Raw genomic sequence first — 19,431 nt, forward strand, 5'->3', positions numbered from 1 at the left:
TTTCTCTCTTCCTCTCCCTTCCCCTCCCTTCAACTCTTCCTCTCTCCTCCCCTCTGCCCTCTCTCTCTCTTTTCTCTCTCCTTTCTTCCCTATCCCTACCTCTCCCTCCTCCCCTTCTCTCCCTTCTCCCCATTTCCCTCCATCTCTTTAGTTTTAGAGATGAGAAAATTAAATGAAGCCCAGCAAGATTGACAGCTTTCCTATACACTCTTTCTGGACTCAAATCTTCAGACTGCTGGTCCAATTTGTTTCCCATTGCATTATGGTCCTTTTAATTTTATTTACATTAATTTGATTAAAGAGTCCTTTAACATTTTCTAGGTGAATTAGGAAAGTAATCAGAAAGCACCTGTATAATGGCAGGATGTATTATGTTTGGAACTGAGGTGGTCGGAGTAGGTAATTTTGATACATTAGAGCCAATTATCACAGATCTTCAGAACCATGACTGATTGAAAGAAGAGCTGATGAGCAGACGGGAAGCAACTTGAATGTTCTAGGCTTCCAGGCTGGGGCAGCCCCAAATGGTAGAGGAATGCCAGAGCAAGAAGGAGAGAATGTCAGAGATAAACTCATCCCACTTTGCAGTAGTGGCTGGAGCTGTGGTGGTAGAAACCACTTCAGGCCACTTAAAAATGACTTTACATGCTGTCTTGGCAGCTCTGCTCTGTTTCGCAGTGGCAGCCTTGTGTATCTGCTGCTCCCGTTGGAGCTCTCGCCTGGCTGTGCCATGGCTGTTGCATGAGCTTCTTAGTGGCCATATGCCTGGGAGGCTCATCATCCACAAATTCCTCATCCCAGGATCCAGCCAAGTGCAGCAGATGCTATTGTTACCTCTTCTATTGAATAAAGTAGGAAGTATAGAGAAAGAAAATTGTCAATATTGTCTTTCTGTTGGAATCGAAATAAACACTGTGTGTGGTATTGTCTGATAGCAAGCCATGTGCCAAATTCCCATTTTGTCTAACATGCTTACATAAGATATGAATCTGCCCCTATATTTCTTAACATAATATAAATGACCTTCTTCATTCTACTGTAGATGTGTTACAATTATAGCCATTCAGACTTCTCGATTTGGATTTGTGCTATTTCTTGCATTTGCAAACCCTTTACTTTTGACCATGCCATCTGCTTGAATCACTTATATTTCTCTCACACACTCACAGTGTTTGTTATATCCCCAAAATCTAGCTGTGCAAACCTCTGAAATTTTTCATATAAATAAACAAATGTTTAGCAAGTATTTTTAAATGCTTTGCCTTGAGAAATAGCATTAATAAGGTACATTTGCATGTGTAAATTAAATGCAGCTGCTGAAAAAATTTCTTGTTGCAGAAATGTATGAAGTGACACAAAAATCAGAAGAGAATCCATTCTGAAATAAAAACTTGCACATATAAACAGTGTCTCTGCTGAAGACAAACTAAATGATGATAAATTAAGCCAACGAAAATGCTCTTTTTGGACGTAGGACATACCTGGCAGTGTAGAGGAGAGACAAAGTCTTGAGTCTACTAACCACTGCCCCATGTTCTCCTCTCAAACCTTCTTTCAGCTCTAGTATGACTGATGAGCCTGTTTGCCTCTTCCATATTTCTCACTGCTTCACTCTCACCCTGGATAGATATATGAATTTCCTTCACAGCATTAGATAAGAAGAGCAAAACCTCGTGTAACCCAAACTACAGGTTCTTCCATTGAGTGATGACATTTGACCTTGTTTATTTCCTGTTTTGTCTTGCTGTTTTGTTCTTACATTTTGGATCCATAACTACCCCCAGATGTGTAAATCAGAGATGCATGTTGGGGTACTTTTTTCTTTCTCTAATTTTTCTCCTCACCACTGTGTGTGTCTTCCATCTGTAAAGAGCAATAAGTGGGCAGAGCCCCTCCAGTTACTGAGACAGAGCTTTTGCTGCGATTTGAGCTGTTGCCTGAATATAGGTTATTTGAGGATGCTGGGTTTTTTTTTATTACACCATCATTTAAGACCAAGGTTAGTTTGAATACTATAAGTGAATATAGAAGATAAATATACAAAAGATGTAACCTCAGTAGGTCACAATGGCAAGCCTCTAAATTTTAGCAAGAACAAAGGTTGTTAAGATTTTAATGTGTGCAAAGGAGAACCATGTCATGGATCATCTCAAAATATGAAATGTGTTTCACACACATCCTAGAACTCTAGTAAAAAATCAAATTCTTTCTAAAGTAGCTCATGCATAGTAGGAAATTTAAAAATGCAGTGTAATAAATGAAGCTCCTGGCTTGTAAAGGTTCATTGTGTGCGCTAATAAGAAAAACCGAATTATGACTTTTATTACATATTTAGCTTTCAAGCCAAGAAATAGAGATTGCATATATAGAAAAATAAGAGAAATTGGACTGTCATAAAACTATGAGATCTTTTATAGAAGTCACTTGCCTGTCTGAGTTTCTATTTCTCTAGAAAGGTGAAGAACAATGTGGTTGTTTGCAAAGGGATTTTCTCTGTAAGGGAAAACTGCATAAAATTTGGTAGATGAAGTGCTGACTTACTATGATGGTGGTGATGATGGTGATGACCATGACGACTAGGAATTTGAGTTTTATGGAAGTCATAATAAGAAATTTTCTCTGACTACCTTCAAATTCAGCCCCAATTTGTATTCACAGGTGATTAGTCATTCCAAGAAAAGACAGATACTATATCTCTCTTATATGTAGGCTCTAAAAACATTTTTTAAAAAATAATACAGAGAACAAATTGGAAGTTGCCAGAAGCATAGGGGGGTGAGGAGAGTGGAAGAAGTGAGTAAAGAGGCTCAAAGGGTTAAATTATAATTTTTTTAAAAGTCTCATTTTGTCAACCTTAACCCAACTCTAATTCTAATCAATTGGGCAGAGAGTCTTACTCATTCTGGACTCATACTCACTACTTAACGTTTGAAAAACCATAACCAATTATGTTGCAAACCACAAAAATCCTTTATAACCTACAGTTAACATTTCATTCCTCTTTTATGTGACTAGAAATGATTGACCTGGCTTCTGACTATTTTCTCTGATGTGCTACAGCCTGAAATTCACTTGTTATCTTGGTTCAATTAAACTCAGACTTAGTGGTTTGTAGGGAACAATAGCAAAGCCACAAGCTTAGCAAAACCTTCCCCAGAATTCAGTAAGAAGCTCCGTGAATATAGTCCAGTTACAAGAGCTGTGTATGTATGCCTTTGTTGTGTTTATATTTCCTAAAGGCTTATGAATAAATACATTTTACAGTATTAGAAAATTCTGCTTAGAAGTCATTTTTAGAGTGAATTTTTGTGGCATACATAATGTACAAAGGTACAACAATTCCTAAAATCATCATCATGCCTTTGCTGAATTCTCTGCCTATGTTTCCATATGGATAATCTTATCAAGTATCACTTCTGGAACATCACTAATCTCGACAGTTCCTTTTTAAAGATGCATCATATCCTGTGAGTAATTTAGGGTCCAATCCTAGCTGTTGGAACTAGGCTAACGGTTCTAAACAACAGCTTTTTCTTTCTCCCACTTAGGGACTGTACATTTGGAAAAACCTTTGTCTTTGGAGAAGGAAATAAAGAAGTTGTTTTCCTAAACTTTATGTTTGGACATTTGCAAACATACTGAAAAGAGGAGAATATATAATGAACCCCCAAGCACCCATCACTCAGCTTCAGTTATCAACATTTCAAGCAGTTGATTAAATGACAGTTTATTTTCTATTTTTTTAAAAGAAACTCATTACATAACTGCCATTCAACATTTGAGATTTTAATAAGCCAGGCAGCCTTATCTCAGGTAACTGTTCAATTTCCATGGACATATTTAGTATAAGGCATACTCATTACCACTTTCTCAGCTCCAGGTTAAGTATTCCTGTACTATATCTCTTATGCCACTATAATCTGTTACTTTTACTGCTTTTCTAAGTCTAAAAGTCTTACAGCATCAAGTTTTAAAATGATTTGAAACTATCAAAACCACCTCCCTCTTTGGAGGGCTTGTTCTCAAACTGTCCTTAGCAAAATCTGGCTTGCAAACAACTTTTATTTTTTTTTTAGCACCTCCATTTTTAAATTAAATGTTCTTTTGTTAAGACTCAGTTCATCATAGGCCCGCCACTGTTATTTTTTTCATTTTTTAAATTTTATATTAGTTTCAGATATGCAGTACAGTGGTTAGATGTTTATATAGTTTATGAAGTGAGCCCCCCAATTTCTCTAGCACGCATCTGGCTCTGCACACAGCCATTACAATATTATTGACTATATTCCCTATGCCGTGCTCTACATCCCCGTGACTATTTTGTAACTACTAATTTATACTTCTTCATCCCTTCACCTTTTTCTCCCAGTGCCCCCCTCCCACCTGGCAGTCACTAGATTTTCCTTTATATCTGTGAGTCTGTTTTCATTAGTTTGTTCCTTTTGTTCTTTAGATTCTGCATCTAAGTGAAATCATACTGTATTTATCTTTCTCTGACTTATTTCACTCAACATAATAACCTCTAGGTACAGTTATGTCATTGCAAGTGGTAAGATTTCATTTTTTATGGCTGAATAATATTCCATTATATATATATATATATACACACACATACACACACGAACCATAACACTTTTTAGTGCGATAAGTTTTTTAACCTATTTTTTCATTTGGTTCTTTCCTTCACATTTTTTTTAGCATCTTATTATTAGCTTCAAGTATACAGTACATTAGTTAGACATTTACATAGTTTATGAAATGATTCCCCAATTACTCTATCACCCCTCTGACTCTACACCTAGCCATTACATTACTGCTGACTGTATTCCTATGCCATGCTCCCAATCCCTGTGACCATCTATCAACTACTAATTTGTACTTCTTTAACCTTTTACCCCTTCACCCAGCCCCACAACCCCCTTCTCTTATGGTTGTCTCCAGATTGTCCTCTGTATCTGTGAGTCTGTTTTTGATTAATATTTTCTTTTTGTTTCTTAGATTATTCATATAAATGAAGTTGTATGTTATTTATCCTTATATGACTTATTTCACTCAGCATAATAATCTCTAGGTCCTTCCATGTCATTGCAAATGGTAGGATTTTATTTTTATGGATAACTTCTTTATCCAATCGTCCGTTGATGAGCACTTAGGTTGCTTACGTACCTTGGCTGTTGTAAATAGTACTGTCGTGAACATAGGGGTATATAGACCTTTAGAAATTAGTGTTTTGGTTTTCTTTGCATAAATACCTAAAATGCTGGGTCAAAAGGTAGATCATTTTGAATTTTGGGGTGAACCTCCAGATTGTTTTCCATAGTGGCTGTACCATTTTGAAATCCCACCAACAATGTATGAGGGTTCCCTTTTCTTCACATTCTCTCCAACACTTGTTTTTTGATTTATTGATGATAGCCATTCTGATAGCCATTCTGTGAGGTGATATCTCATTGTGGTTTTAATTATCATTTCTCTGATGATTGGTGATTTTGAGCATCTTTTTACATGTCTGTTGACCATCTGTATGTCCTCTTTAGAGAAATACCTAATCAGGTCTTCTGCCCATTTTGTAATTGGATTGTTCGGGATTTTTTGGTGTTGAGTTGTATGAGTTCTTTATACATTTTTGGATATTAACCCCTTATCAGATATATGATAGGAAAATATTTTCTCCCATTCAGTAGGGTTTTTTTTCATTAGTATAAGTCTTTAGTGTAAAACGTGCAACATACAGGTTGCATACCTACTCTGCCATTAGGCCAACTAAAATATTCAACTCTAGGTCCTCAGTTCATAGGAAAAGAAGAGTAAACAAATGTTAAGAAAAAGTTCATTTTCCTTGAATGGATTCCTTACTAAGGAGCAAAGAATCTATTAATTAAAAAGCATTTTGCCAACAATAGCCTTATAGCAACCTTAATAAATGGATGTACATTTCACAAATGAAAAAACTGAAGCTCAGGGGAGATACATAAATGGCCTGATGTCACACAGCTTGCAAGTGGAAGAGCCAGATTTGGAATCTCTAAAGTCCATGCTCTCTCCATTTGCCAAATTGACTCATAAAACGAGCGTATCACATCAGAGACTACTTTCCCTACCATGTTTACATAAACACAAAATCCATAATCAGTTTCATCAACTCAGTCCATGCTTTCATTATATTTAAATTATTTTAATCAGTAAAAATTAAACCTGCAAAAGAAAAATGGGGAGGAAGGCTTTTTAAGTGTGGTATTTAATCCCATGGATAAAAAGCGAATTTCTTCCTCGGACTGTAATGTACAACCATTAGAGATATGAGGTCATAAATGTTGTCTACTAGTTCACCATTGTATCCCTCTACCCTGGAACTATGCCACATATGAAAAAAAAAAAAAGTTCAATACATACTTGATGGATAAGTGAACATTGAGTGGAAGTGTCTCTATCTAAAACATTCTAAAGAATTCTAAATGGTATCCTCTGTGTTGTATAGGTAAAAAGTTATAATAAATGGTAGTAGCATTATTCTTAAATGTTAAATAAAATGGTTTCCATTGTTACTTGGTTGGGGGAGAGGCTGGGAGTAGGCTTTGGACCAGATTTTGTGGGCCTCAAGCCATAGAGGATACTTTATGTTCATTACGTAAGGCTTTGTAAATGTTGAATCTGGGGCTTGTGTTCTAATTAGCATTATGTCTGGTATTAATGGAAATGTATGCTGCATCCCTGAGAATTATTAGGGTAATCACTACCCATTCTCAATATCCTCCTCCCTATGTGAGGTAGATTAAGTCTGCAAAAAGAAGCATTTAGTGTCCCCAGAAAGGGAAGCACCATATAGTGTCCCTGATGTTAAGAAAAAGTTCATTTTCCTTGAATGGATTCCTTACTAAGGAGCAGTTTGCTCATCCCTGATCACCAAATTCCTTCCATTTCCAGAACAGACAGAGAGGTAATAAAACGAGCTATTGCTCTTCTCAAATGGAGTGTATTTGCTGCTTATATGGTCTCTGCTGAAGCCAACCCTCAGTTTACCTCTCTTTGGGGGTTCCAGTCCACTAAGAAAGGCAGCTTGGGGTCCCCAGTTGGCCTAGACTCAGTGAGCGAGGCCGCCAAGGCATTTGATAGAATGAGCTTTGCCAAGCTGTTCCTGTATTTGTTGGGAAGCCACTAAAATGAGGCATTGCCTCTGAAGAGAATCTTCCAGAGGAAATAGCTTTGACTTTAACCAATCTGTATTTCTCTCCCTGTGAAGTTACGGAGAGCAGCTCACCACAGCAGTGATAGGATTGCTAGGAAAAGAGTTGCATGTCCCTAGAAACTCTCCCCTCCAGAGGAAGGATTACCTGCACAGCAGAAATGATCCCTCGGTGTGTTAGGTTCCTCCTGACTGCTGTTGGTTATGGCACGCATCTCAGGTTCTGTGTATATACTTCATCAGATAGAAATTCTGGAGTTGATCCTTTAGTAGATTAAATGCCCCATCGATTACTCAAATGTAGTAATTTATAAGTTTCTTTAGTAAAAGGATAAATTTTCATATACATTAATGCTTTCATATACATAATCTATATACGTTAATGCTTGTGAATATTTCCATATAATTATATTTAATCTTGTAAACTGTACGTGCTGTAATTTAGTCTGACCTATGTTGTAGTTAAATACATTTCTTGATCAGTGCTCTCAATGAATCATTTTATGCACATGTATTTAGTTAATTGGTTTTTTTTTTTTCCTGTCTATGTTTGTATGTAATATACTTTATAAGGGAAAGGAAATCAGTCTGCTTGCAGCTGAGTCTGGTAAAGGAGCAATTAGGTTTATCAGAACAAACAGCTGTCAATAATGAGTTCTGAATTAAAATTACTAGGAAAGAAAGGAATCGACATCTGCAGAAAATGTGAAAATATTTTTATAACCTAATAGCTGAGATCTGGACAGGGGTATCACTGAGTTTTCCCAGCTGTACCTGCAATGTATTTTGAAATATTCCCAGACTGAAAGAACACTGAAATTCATTGCATAAAGTAGGTTGCATTTTTTTTTAAATGTTGCTGCCTTTGAACAGTGTATTTTGATTTCATGTAATCAGCATGAAAACTTCCTATTTCAACTACTTTGCTGTGCCCCTGGTCATAAAAATGAAGCTTAAAAATAGTTCTGTTATCTTGGTATTGTGTTTTTCCAATCAGTGGCTCTATTGCTTGGATATTTTTCTTTCTGTCTTTGGAAAAATACTTTCGGTCATATTACATGGTATCTGATTTGCTAATATTGGGATTGTTTCTGGCAAAGAAAACTTGCAAGGTGGGCTCTGGCATCTGAGTTTTATTACAAGATAATTTTATATATTTGAAGGTATCTGGAGATAGTAAAGTATTTGGTCTTTAAAAAAAAACTCATTTTTTTGAAAATAGCCTTTGCAGTCTTCCCTTTTGTACTGAAGTTATAAATCAGGTCAACAAACCTATATGAATGAGAGATCGATTTAAAATTATATATACACATACATACATAGATAATTAGTGTATTTTATATATCTTTTGTCCTCATTTACTTATAAAAATATTAAAAGAGTAGTGTCTCTATATCCTTGTTACCCCAAAGTATGGCCCATGGGCCAGCAGCATCAGCATCGCTTTGGAACTTGTTGGGAATGCAGTCTTGGGTTCCATGCCAGACCTATTGAATTGGAATCTCTGAGGCAGAGCCTAGGAATCTGTGTGAACACTGCCCGGGAATGTGTACAGATCACTTAGATAGACCCATAATGAATAAAATGACTGGTGATGCATCGCATGGTGATTGATACATAGGAGAGAAATCTCTCATTTATTGAATTGCATTATCAAATATTAACTTTCATCTCTTTGGTGTCACAGTCTTGTGACTATGTTTTCCATTTTCTGCTATTACCCTGTATGAGAGGCAACCCCCGCTCTCTACTCCCATCTGCAAACATGATCAGTATGTCATTCTAAATACACTCAATACTATTTTTCATTAATTATTATTCATGTATTAATACTATACTTACTGGAAGTCATCCATCTATCTGAAACAGAGCTGACATCAATATAACTAGTTAACACTTACACGAAGATCTTTTTTAACAGAGCTTTGAAAGCCACTTTATTCATTTCTCTTTGGGTAGTTGAGTAGAATGAGGGATCTAATGTTTCATGAATAAAGGACAATTACTGACACAGCATGTTTCTTTTGGACCAACATTGTTGCAGCCTAAATTGATAGAATCACTGCCTTTGGGTCCATCTGGGGAGCGCTAAGGAAAGCTGTCATCTGTTTTCAATAAAACTCCATTGCTGAGAGCATGAGTCTCGGAAAGAGGCAACATGGTTCCGAATTTCGACTTTGCTAGTAACAGCCAATGTGATCTTGGTCAGGTTCTTAACCCTGCCTAAGTCTCAGTTTCCTCCTCCAAAATATCTAAGTAGGCCGATGAGTTGGAAGTGGCAGTGAGCAGTACTGATGCATTAGTTCAGAAACTGGTGAGCTTAAGATGCCAGATTGGGCCCCTGTGGACACCAACGCAAAGGCCTCCTGGAGGTCTTCAGAGTGACATGAATAAGTGAAGCAGGCTCTGTATAAGGCACTAGCTAAGTCGATTGTATTGAGTCTGAGATTTTCACTGCCCAACAAAAGCTTGTGGGGATCAAATGAAAGGACCAAACAAAACATAGAACTACCAATTTGTAACACCTGAGATAGGGCCTTCAAAACCATTGGACCATTTACATGAAGATAATAACATTTTTAAAAAGCAAAAACAACCCCAGTATCTTGCCCTTGTAGGAAAACATTTGATATCCCTTTTGAAACAATTGGAATAATGTCGTTAAAGTTTGAATATCTTCTGTTTGATTCTGCTTAACCTGAGTGAGGAGTAATAGCACTTATGCTGCTGATGGGGAGCCTGCTGTGTGGGCTGAACAGATTGTACATGTTGTAGTCTATATGCTTATTACTTTCTTTGGGTTGAGGCTCTAAACAACCTGTGCAGCAGGGCTGGTTACTAGTTGTATCCACTTTCAAAATGCTGATAATTTTGTGTCATTCTAAACAGAATATAGAATATGGACTGAACTGATATGACAGTCTACAAAGGCAATCTCTGTGAAAATGATATAGTTCTTTATACTTCCATAGCATCATTTAGTTGACCTCATTCAGACCCAAGTCAGCTACCAATTATCAAGGCCAGTTAAGTCTGTTTTTACCTATGCCTAAAGGCCTCCTCTGTTCACCTATAACATAAGACCAGCTATGGCATACTCAGGTGTTCTTTATATAAATGTATTAGCCTTCTAATTTATCTTGAGCATCATATTTTAAGACTAACAGGGAGCGTGTTTGGCAGATAATGTTGGGACAGAGCTAACAGCATACAAAAGTCTTTGGAGGATTTTTGCTTGAATCAACATACTTAGAAAAAAATCAGATTGGGCCCATGCAATTTTTTTTTTTTTTTCGGTAGGCTTATTCTTTTTAAGAAATTCCCAATTCACTCATGGGAATATATCTGGGTAGGTCACCCTTGACTTCTCAGTATTCTAGACTAGGATCCTTATATGGTCAGCTTCTCTGTGCTTAGTCTTTGCCTCTTCTCTGTTGATGAATTGTGAACTTTTGATCATCAGAGGATACCACACGAGAGTGCAGTGCACTTTTCTTTCTAGAGTGATGAAGGTTCTTTGCTGTCTCATCCTAACTTTTGCTTATTCTAACTCTTCACTAAGCTCCTCTCTATGATGTCTTCTATATTCCCCTGATTTCTGAAACCCACTCCTTAAAAACCAGCAAGGATGCCAGGACCAAGTCTGGATAGCAAGAAGCTGCCAATATCAAATCACCCAGACTTCTGAGAATTCATCTCTGGGCAGTAATCTTGAGCTAGAGTAAATGGGGTTTCATCTTTTCTCTCTACTTCTTGGGGACTTTAACTCTTTATTGATCTTTTATGTTTTATAATAGTAATTTTTTATCCAGTATTCATGTTTTTTAATTCCATTACTAAGTGAATATGTTGTCATTGCTAAGAAAAAAAATCAAAACACTTCAACTAAAGTGAAAGTCCCCCCTTATACCACCAACATCACTAATTCCATTTTCCACTAAGAGGTAACTATTATTCTAATTTGTATATCTTCACAGATCAGGTTCAGTGCATCAGCATGTGTGTGTAAAAAATACATAATATTGTTGTGTGGAATTTTTAGCACTATAAGTGGCACTATGGTATTTATATTGTTGTGTGACATATTTTGGTAGACTTGACAGTGTCTTGGAAACTTTTTTTTAATCAACACATGGATTTACTTTATTTAACTGCTACCTAGTATTCTGGGTATTTATATACCATAATTTGTTTAACTATTTTTTGTCATAATTGTTTTACCTAATTAATTTGCTATTTCAAATAATGTTACAGTGAAAATCACTTTCTAGGACTCTCTGTTGCATGTGTGTACATGTACCTCTGTGACAGATTTCTAGATACGAAGGTGCTACATCAAGTAATGTGTGCATTTAAAATTTTAATGAACACCAAAAATTGTCCTCTCAAACAACCACATTACATACACATATAGCTTATAGTTAATAACTTGGATGAATTCTGCATTTCAATGGCAATTTTTTCAAAAATATTTTTTATTTCTTATTTTACAATAATATGTAAAAGTAAATTGGGCAAGTAAATATTAATGTCAAAGATATCTGTATAATTTCTCTGGTCATTCTAGGTAAAAGAGATAATAGAGGACATAATATTAAAATGCTTATGGGTTGGATTTTGATAGGTAGCCCTAAGTATTCAAGAGATGCCTAGTATAGCTGCATATTAAGTTAAATGTTAATTTTAACAACAACAAAAAAAGAAGGGTTTCAAAATGGCAGCCATATTAGGATTACATCACAGTTTTAGCAGGATAGTCATCTGATTAATCTTATACTCCTCAGTCATAAAACACAATCCATTCTTGTAGATGTCCTTTTTTTTTTAATATTCTCGCAGTTCATAAATGCCATTCTAGTTATAACTGAACTGTAATATCCAATCGAATTATGAGCTGATACATGTGAGCCTGCTGTGTGGGCTCATCATGATTTTTGGTCCATATTTTACTGTCTTTACGCCCAACTAAATGATCTGTAAAATCTTCTAATTCTATTGTCTTTCTTTGCCAGGTCATTGAAGTGTCAATGAAGGGTCAGCATGAAAACTCCACCAAATTAATCAGGAAACCCAATTCTATAGCACATCCCCAGAACAGTTTTAGCACAGAATAGCCCCCTTATGCCCCTTAATGTTTTCCTTTTGCACATTACTACTGTATCGTATCACGGGACATTAAGCATATTTCAACTCGTGGGACTAACTCAATCATGTTTTTAGAAATTGAAAACAAATGTTGTAACTGGATGAATGATAATATCGAAGTAGTAACAATTTCCTAGTAGGCGTACTTGTTTAATGAATTGCATAGTCTCTCATTCACTGAAACCATTTTGTTTTGGTTTGGTTTGGTTTGTTTTTAAGGCAAAGTTTGTCAATAATTTGGTTTGCCCTAGTTGAATTATTGTCCTTATTGGAAGATAACTTAGACAGTTGATTTTACTTCAGGGGTAACAGAGACCGACCTAATACTAGGCTTGATATAAAGTGCTGTCCTCTTCCCTTTTTTGCTGGAATTTTCTGTAACATAATAAATGTTCTGAGCTGTGCTGGCCTCAGCCTGCCACAGGGTTATGTAATTTTTTTTTTTTTTTTAAGATATTTAGAAAAATCTGTCTCTGTGCTTGGCAACTACTCCGACAGAAAACAGATAAAAATAAGGGTGGTTTATCAGTTTTGCTGTTCTTATCATGTTTCAGGTTGAAGGCTGTTGAAATGATGAAAAACAAACAGCACTAAATAGGGTTCCGTCATTATCGCTGCTACAGGGAGCTGAATTTTTCAGGATCAAAGAAAGATGCATTTGCTTTTAGAACTACAATCCTTCATTTTGAGAGGTGCACTGCACTCGGATACTGATGGGTGAAAAATAGAGGAAATTGGAGAAGGAAGTAAAATATGTGCTGCTATGGGAACTTGGAAATTCAAACTAGAGTAGGCTGGCATACTTTTAGAAGCTCTGAATTTTCATCGTTCAATTTCTTAAGAAAAAAAGTAGTGCCTGAGGTTTGTTATTTCTAAGCAACTGGAGTAAAGCGTAAGCACTGGTTGTTTCTATCTTTTAAAATTATAAGAACTCCCTTTATCTTTGTAAACATCTATCAAAGAAATGTTCTCATGCTGGGGGCTTTGGGGAATGTTCCTGTATATATCATTGATTCAGGAGAGGGCTTCGTAGTTTTGAATTAACATATATAATTTCTTAATTTTACAACTCAAGTTGAGCACATTTGATTTCCCGGACATGGAAATCGCCATGAGAAATTATAAAATACAGTAGAGACAAGTGAGCTGTTGTCCTTCCCCTCAAGGAGATCATCAACTGGCATAAACATAATAAACAGAAAATAAAAATAAGATAAGGCAGTTGCTGATAGTTATAAATTGTCATAGGGATCCAAAGAGGAAAAATCTAAGGGGAGAGTCTTCATCATGGATGCAGCGCATGAGATGCATCTGGAAGGAAGGTAGATATCAACAGGTAGACATGATAAGGAGGAGGGAGGACCTGCATAAGCAAAGGCCCAAAGCAGGGACAGCTTATAATAGAGTTAATTTGCCTGAAGCCGAGGGAAAGCCATGACTCTTGTAATAAACGTATTGCCTGAGAGCTATGAAGTTGTTTTAAATCATTGCTGTTAATATGGTTATACGTTTGATAAAAATGTTATAAATAGTGCTTAAAATGGAAAATAAATATGTGGAATTTCCCTTTTCCCCTCACTGCCTTTCAGCCACCCTGGCCTGCTTTTAGTTAGTCAAATATGCTAATCTGTTTTCCATTCCAGGACCTTTCCTTGGGTCCTTTTCTCTACTCAACAGCTTTTTCACCCTTCCTTACTCAGTAAACTCTCGCTTGCCCTACCTATTGTATTAGTCTACTAGAGCTGCCATAACACAGCACCACAAACTGCGTGCCTTCGGCAATAAACATTTTTCCCCTCAGTTCAGAGGCCAGAAGTCCAAGATAAAGGTGCCAGCAGTGTTGGTTCCTAGTGAGACCGTTCTTCTTGTCTTAAGATGGCCACTTTCTCGCTGTGTCCTCACATGGACTTACCTGTGTGTGTGTGCACGGAAAAGAAATCTCTGGTGTGTCTTTCTATTCTGCTAAAGCCCTACTTGTTTGGGCCTCCACCATTATGCTTTCATTTAACCTTAATTACCTCCCTTAAAGACCCTGTCTCTGAATAGTCACATTGGGTAACAGTTATGGACATAATTCAGTCCATAACGGGTATCGATTTAAATAACATTTCCTCAAAGGTGCTTGGCCAACATCCTGCACATTTACTTCACAGCAGTTATTGAGATTTATGATTATATATTTATTCATATGATTATTTAGTATGTAATTCTCCCACTAAACTGTAATCTCCCTGAAGAAAGGATCATGTTTGTTTTGTTTACCACTTCTCTGTCATCTTAGCATACAGTAGACACTCCGTAAATATTTACGGGAGAATTGTCTGCAGAGTCTTATGAAAGAGTATATAGCAAATGTGGATAGAAGAAAACAGTAAGCACTTTCCTGTCTGTCCCTGGGTGGTGGGAATGGATGAATTAGGATAGTCCCTCCATACTGGTGAAGTGTAACAACTGGCTCTCCAGGGGATGGGGGAGGTAGTATTCGCCAATTTTCTTGATGGTAATATTCCCAACGTAGCTGATTTCAAGCTACGAATGCAAAACTGGAAAGAGGTACTCAGTGGCGCAGCATTATGTAATATTTTTTCACCTCAAGAGTATAAATGTAAAATAATGCAGATGCATGTGTTTTAAGTATTCTCTTTATTTTTAACATATTTATTCAAAATTTCTGAGAATTTAACAATTGGCTTTTTCCAGCTCCAGCACATCACTGATGGATAGTCGAATAAAATTGTAGAGGTTGAATGTGCAGAAATTTATAATTTATTATTGTACGGGGCAAGAGGCAAAAATAGTCTAAGTTGATTTTTAAATTTTAGACCTGGATGTCCAGGAAAGAGTGAGAGTGGAAAGAGCAGATCTGAGCAAATACGATACTAATTAATCTTGGAATCTGTTTATTTCTAGAGAATTTTGAGGGCAGTTTGAAATAGAGGTCTCCACTTGTACTCAAAGGAAGGGGCTATCACTTTAGGAATCAGTCATTTGAAGATTATTGCTGAACCAGGAAGGGGAATGAGAGAAAGGAGGACAGAACTTTGGGGACATTATCTACATTTTGGGTGCCGGTAGAGTATGTAAATTAGAGAAAGAGATACAGACGGAAATATCCAGAGAGACGGGAGGATATTCAGAACAGGGATCAAATGGGAGGGAAAACGTTACTGAGGTACAGTCTAAAAGGGGTGCGAGTAGATTTCTAAAGTTGACACTGAAGAGTTCATACTTGATTTTGATTTCCAACTTAATTGAAGTTCTACCTTGTCATGGTGTCAGTGGAACCATTGCCTGAGTCACAATTCTTTTTGGCTAATTTTATGTGCTACGTGTTTCAGGTTATTTTGTGTTTGAGATCACTGTGAAATCTCTTCCCTTCCTTCCATCAATTTCAAGGGGGTTATCTGATGTTTCCCATACTCCTTCAGTTGATGTCATGGAAACCAAGGAAGAAATGCTTTTCAAGGAACCCGTATTAAGAATAGTGAAACATTTCTAAAGGAATGTTATTGAGGGGTGAGCCACCAGAAAATTCAACGTATTTGGCCGTCGTTACTGACGCAAGTGGCAGAAAGCAGTGTAAAGCAATGATGTTGCTGAGAAATGTGGTGCTAAAGTTTAACTTCTCAGAAACCTGCATTTGACTCCTTGTTTGGCCATTTACCATTAGTAGTACTTAAGGGGCATTCCTAAATACTATGGATCACAAATGGGAAAAGGAAACTGACATATCTGTTGAATTCCTCCCAAGCACCAAACCCTGTGGTAGGAAGGCACTTTACTGTCATCTTATTTACCATAATAATATATGGGAAAGCAGAAAGTTCCTCCAACTCAAGATATTATTGGAAATAAGGGGAGAAAAGGGAAAAAAGCTTGAGGGTATAGATTAAAGCAAGATTTTGAAAGCCTAATCCTAAATTATCCAGCAGTGATTCTATCATAATATTCCCACTTAACAAGTTCCTGGTCAGCTTCAGAGGTTGGAGTCTATATCTACAAAGTAACTGCCACCTTCTTTATGTTTGCAAAATGTGTATGTGTGTGTGTGTGTGTGTGTAATTTGGCATTAAGACCTACTAGATAATTAACTGGACTTAATTATCACTATTATGATTTAAGAAAAACAGGAAAACAGGGAAAAGGTTAAGTGACTCTCAAGGACACCCAGCCACTAGTATTTGGGAAAAAGATCTTGAACTTCCTGGTCTTGCTTCAAGCTAAGAGAGAATTCTAACATTTAAAACCCGCAAGGACTCTGCATCTTAGAGAAGAGGTAACACATCAGTTCATGGGTCAGCTCCTTCCCTACCTTCCATACGAACACCAAGATTGAGCAGTTTGTGTTTGGGGGAGAAAAGAAATGGGTTTTTCACAAATCATAACTTCTTTTTTTTCTTCCTACAATTCATAATTTAGACTCAGGCAAATATTTGATTTTTTTTTCTCTCTCATTACCACCATGAAGATGTTGATATTGTTTGGCGCAGGAGTTATTCCTACCAATTTTGCAAAGTTCTGTGGTATCTGTCTGCCAGAATATAGAACCATGCATCATCCAGAATTTGGAACGGTTCCCAATGCATATTTCAAGAAAACATCCCTGCTATTATCTAGAATTGAGGCATACAGGGCTCAGTTATAAGGCTTTACAGAGTGGTTTCCATGAGGTCGTATCCAGTTAAGAGTAATGCACAATTAGGATGAAGCCAATTTAGAAAGACAAGAGAAAAAGAAAAAAATATGTATTACTTGTGGTCTTAGGACCTGCCAAACATGGGGCTACCTCCCTTGTCCAGGTTAAGTCTTGCTGAGTTTCTTTTCATTGTGACGTGATGGCATATCAAGAGATCAAGACACAGAGATAACTCAGAGCATTTTGGTATTGCTCTGTTCCCTATAAAACACTTTGTGGAGCAGTCTTTGGGTATTCTCTGCATAGTTTTGATCATATGTCAAATGGAGGACTTCTTTCACTGAATGGAGAGTCCTGCTTCTTCAGTAGGCTTACCAAATCTGGATTGGCTGCTCATTATATAAGGCCTCCTATGCCAATCACTCATCCATTCACTTATTTTATAAACACTCTTGAACACTGACTGCACACTTGGTGCAGGGCACACAAAGATAACAGAAAATGCAGTTCCTACTCTCGAGAGATGCTCTATTTTTTATGGATGATGGCCCTACCAGACTAACTAATAATACGTTGCGACTAGGACTGTAATGGAGTGGTATTTAAGACACCAGGGGATCTGGGACATAAGGTGATTAATCCTGCCTATGGGTCTGCGAGTGGGAGGGTGGGGAGTGTCAGGGAAAACTTGCCATTTCACAGGTTTATGTAGTAGAACAAGCTAAATAAAATGGAACTTCGTGCTTCTCAGTGCATCTATTCTGTTTTGTGCTAAGAAATGTGCTATCATTTCTAAGACTCTGTGTCCCAGAAGTCTTTTGCATTACATCTCAATGCTAAGTCACTTTGTAGTTGAAACCTTGAATGGAGTCTTAGAATCAGCATCCAGAGGCTCTCTGACTAGATAATGAAGGTCATTTTTTTGTGTGTCTGTCAGGACATAAAAAGATATAAGCAATTTTTAAATAGTGGTTAGATCATATTCCCACTTAACCTAGTCTACAAACAACAGGGCTCCTGAGTGGAAACTGGATTTGACCTATGCTGCTCAGGAGTTAAATAAAGGTATTACTTGTTACAAAATACTCACTGCCACCTTGTAGCCATCATTTAAGTTGAATTGGGCACCGTCGGGCACCGTATGCTCATTAAACTCCTTCATTTTGAGTTCTGGTACATTCCTTGCGCAAGTGCCTCAGTAGGCCAATGAAAGTTTCACACATAGCTCTCAGAGCCCACAGCATGATTTACAAAAGCCATTCTTTCTGTTTTGCAGTTCCAGCCTCCTCAATTCCCCATCCTTTCTGTACTTTAAATCTTGGTTCAAATTCCACATCATTCACAGAGCCAACACACCTTTTTTTGTGTATGTGTATTATAAATAGTTTTATAAAATACTCATCTTAATTGATAAGTTCTGAGCTCTTTAGGATCTAAGTCATCTTTAACGTTGTATCTCCAATGTTACTTAGCAGAGTACTTTATTGTTCATTGAAAAAAGAAATGAACAGATAGACAAATAAATGAACACATAGATAGATGTATAGAGACAGAAAACGTGGCATGTAGCAAATGAAGGAGGCTGTTGCTTGGTGTCTAATACCTATTCCTGTTGATTACATGTTTCCCAGTCAGGTAGACATCCATGACCAGGAGGAGAAAAACATTTTGGATTCAATATACTTGACACATAAATGGACTCAACCTAAAGAGTTTGATAAAATAAGAGACAGACAAGGCTTACCTTGAGATTTAAGAACACACATGTGTCATTTTGTTAATATTTTTTTCAACACTCGAGGCATGGTTCAGCTGCCTGACTCTGTGGTCCCATTCAGTCAGTTAGATTGTCTCTTTGGGACAGCATGTCGTGTCTTTGTGCTTTGTTGACTCTCTCGCTTCTTCTTTGAATCGGTTTCCACCAACTGGAAAATGACCCAGGAGTCCAGATGTAATGGAGTTTAAAAGATGCCTCAGAGCTTCTTCAGTAACAAAGATTGAGTCTTTTATTTTCCCGCAGAGAATACTTGGATTTCCCCTGGAATTTCAAAATATACTTAACTCTGGAAGAAAAGGGAGTAAAAACTAGGAACACACCCACACTCTCTAGTGATTTCTTTTTATTAGAAATTTCTTTCCGTTGAGAATACCCTGCACTATATTTAGTGTGCAACATCATTTTAATATTTTAATTACATACTTCCCACTAGGTTGATTTTACAAGTTCCTTGCTGAGTTTTAGAATATGAAATATTTCAAGTTGAGTGATTTACTAGGTTTTTTTGTTATTTAAATTAAAATAGGCTGAGATGGCTTGCAAAAAGATATAGCTGAGTTAGATCTTTACCAATTTTTTAAATATCTTCTATTATAAACAGCCTAAATGTTTTTGTTTTCATAGCAGTTTCAAAATGATACCTACTTTGTGTTATGTGATCAAGGAGCATAGCAATTATGAGTCTGATAT

The 19,431-nt window shown here is 36.9% G+C and overlaps 1 protein-coding gene across 20 annotated transcripts in view; it reads left to right on the top strand.

The window, feature by feature from the left end:
* The window catches only part of PTPRD (protein tyrosine phosphatase receptor type D), a 467,045-nt gene that overhangs the window by 432,701 nt on the left and 14,913 nt on the right, over positions 1-19,431 (top strand). The window lies entirely within an intron of this gene.

Source organism: Pteropus medius, unplaced genomic scaffold, assembly GCF_902729225.1.
Source record: "Pteropus medius unplaced genomic scaffold, Ma_sr-lr_union100, whole genome shotgun sequence".
NCBI lineage: Eukaryota > Metazoa > Chordata > Mammalia > Chiroptera > Pteropodidae > Pteropus > Pteropus medius.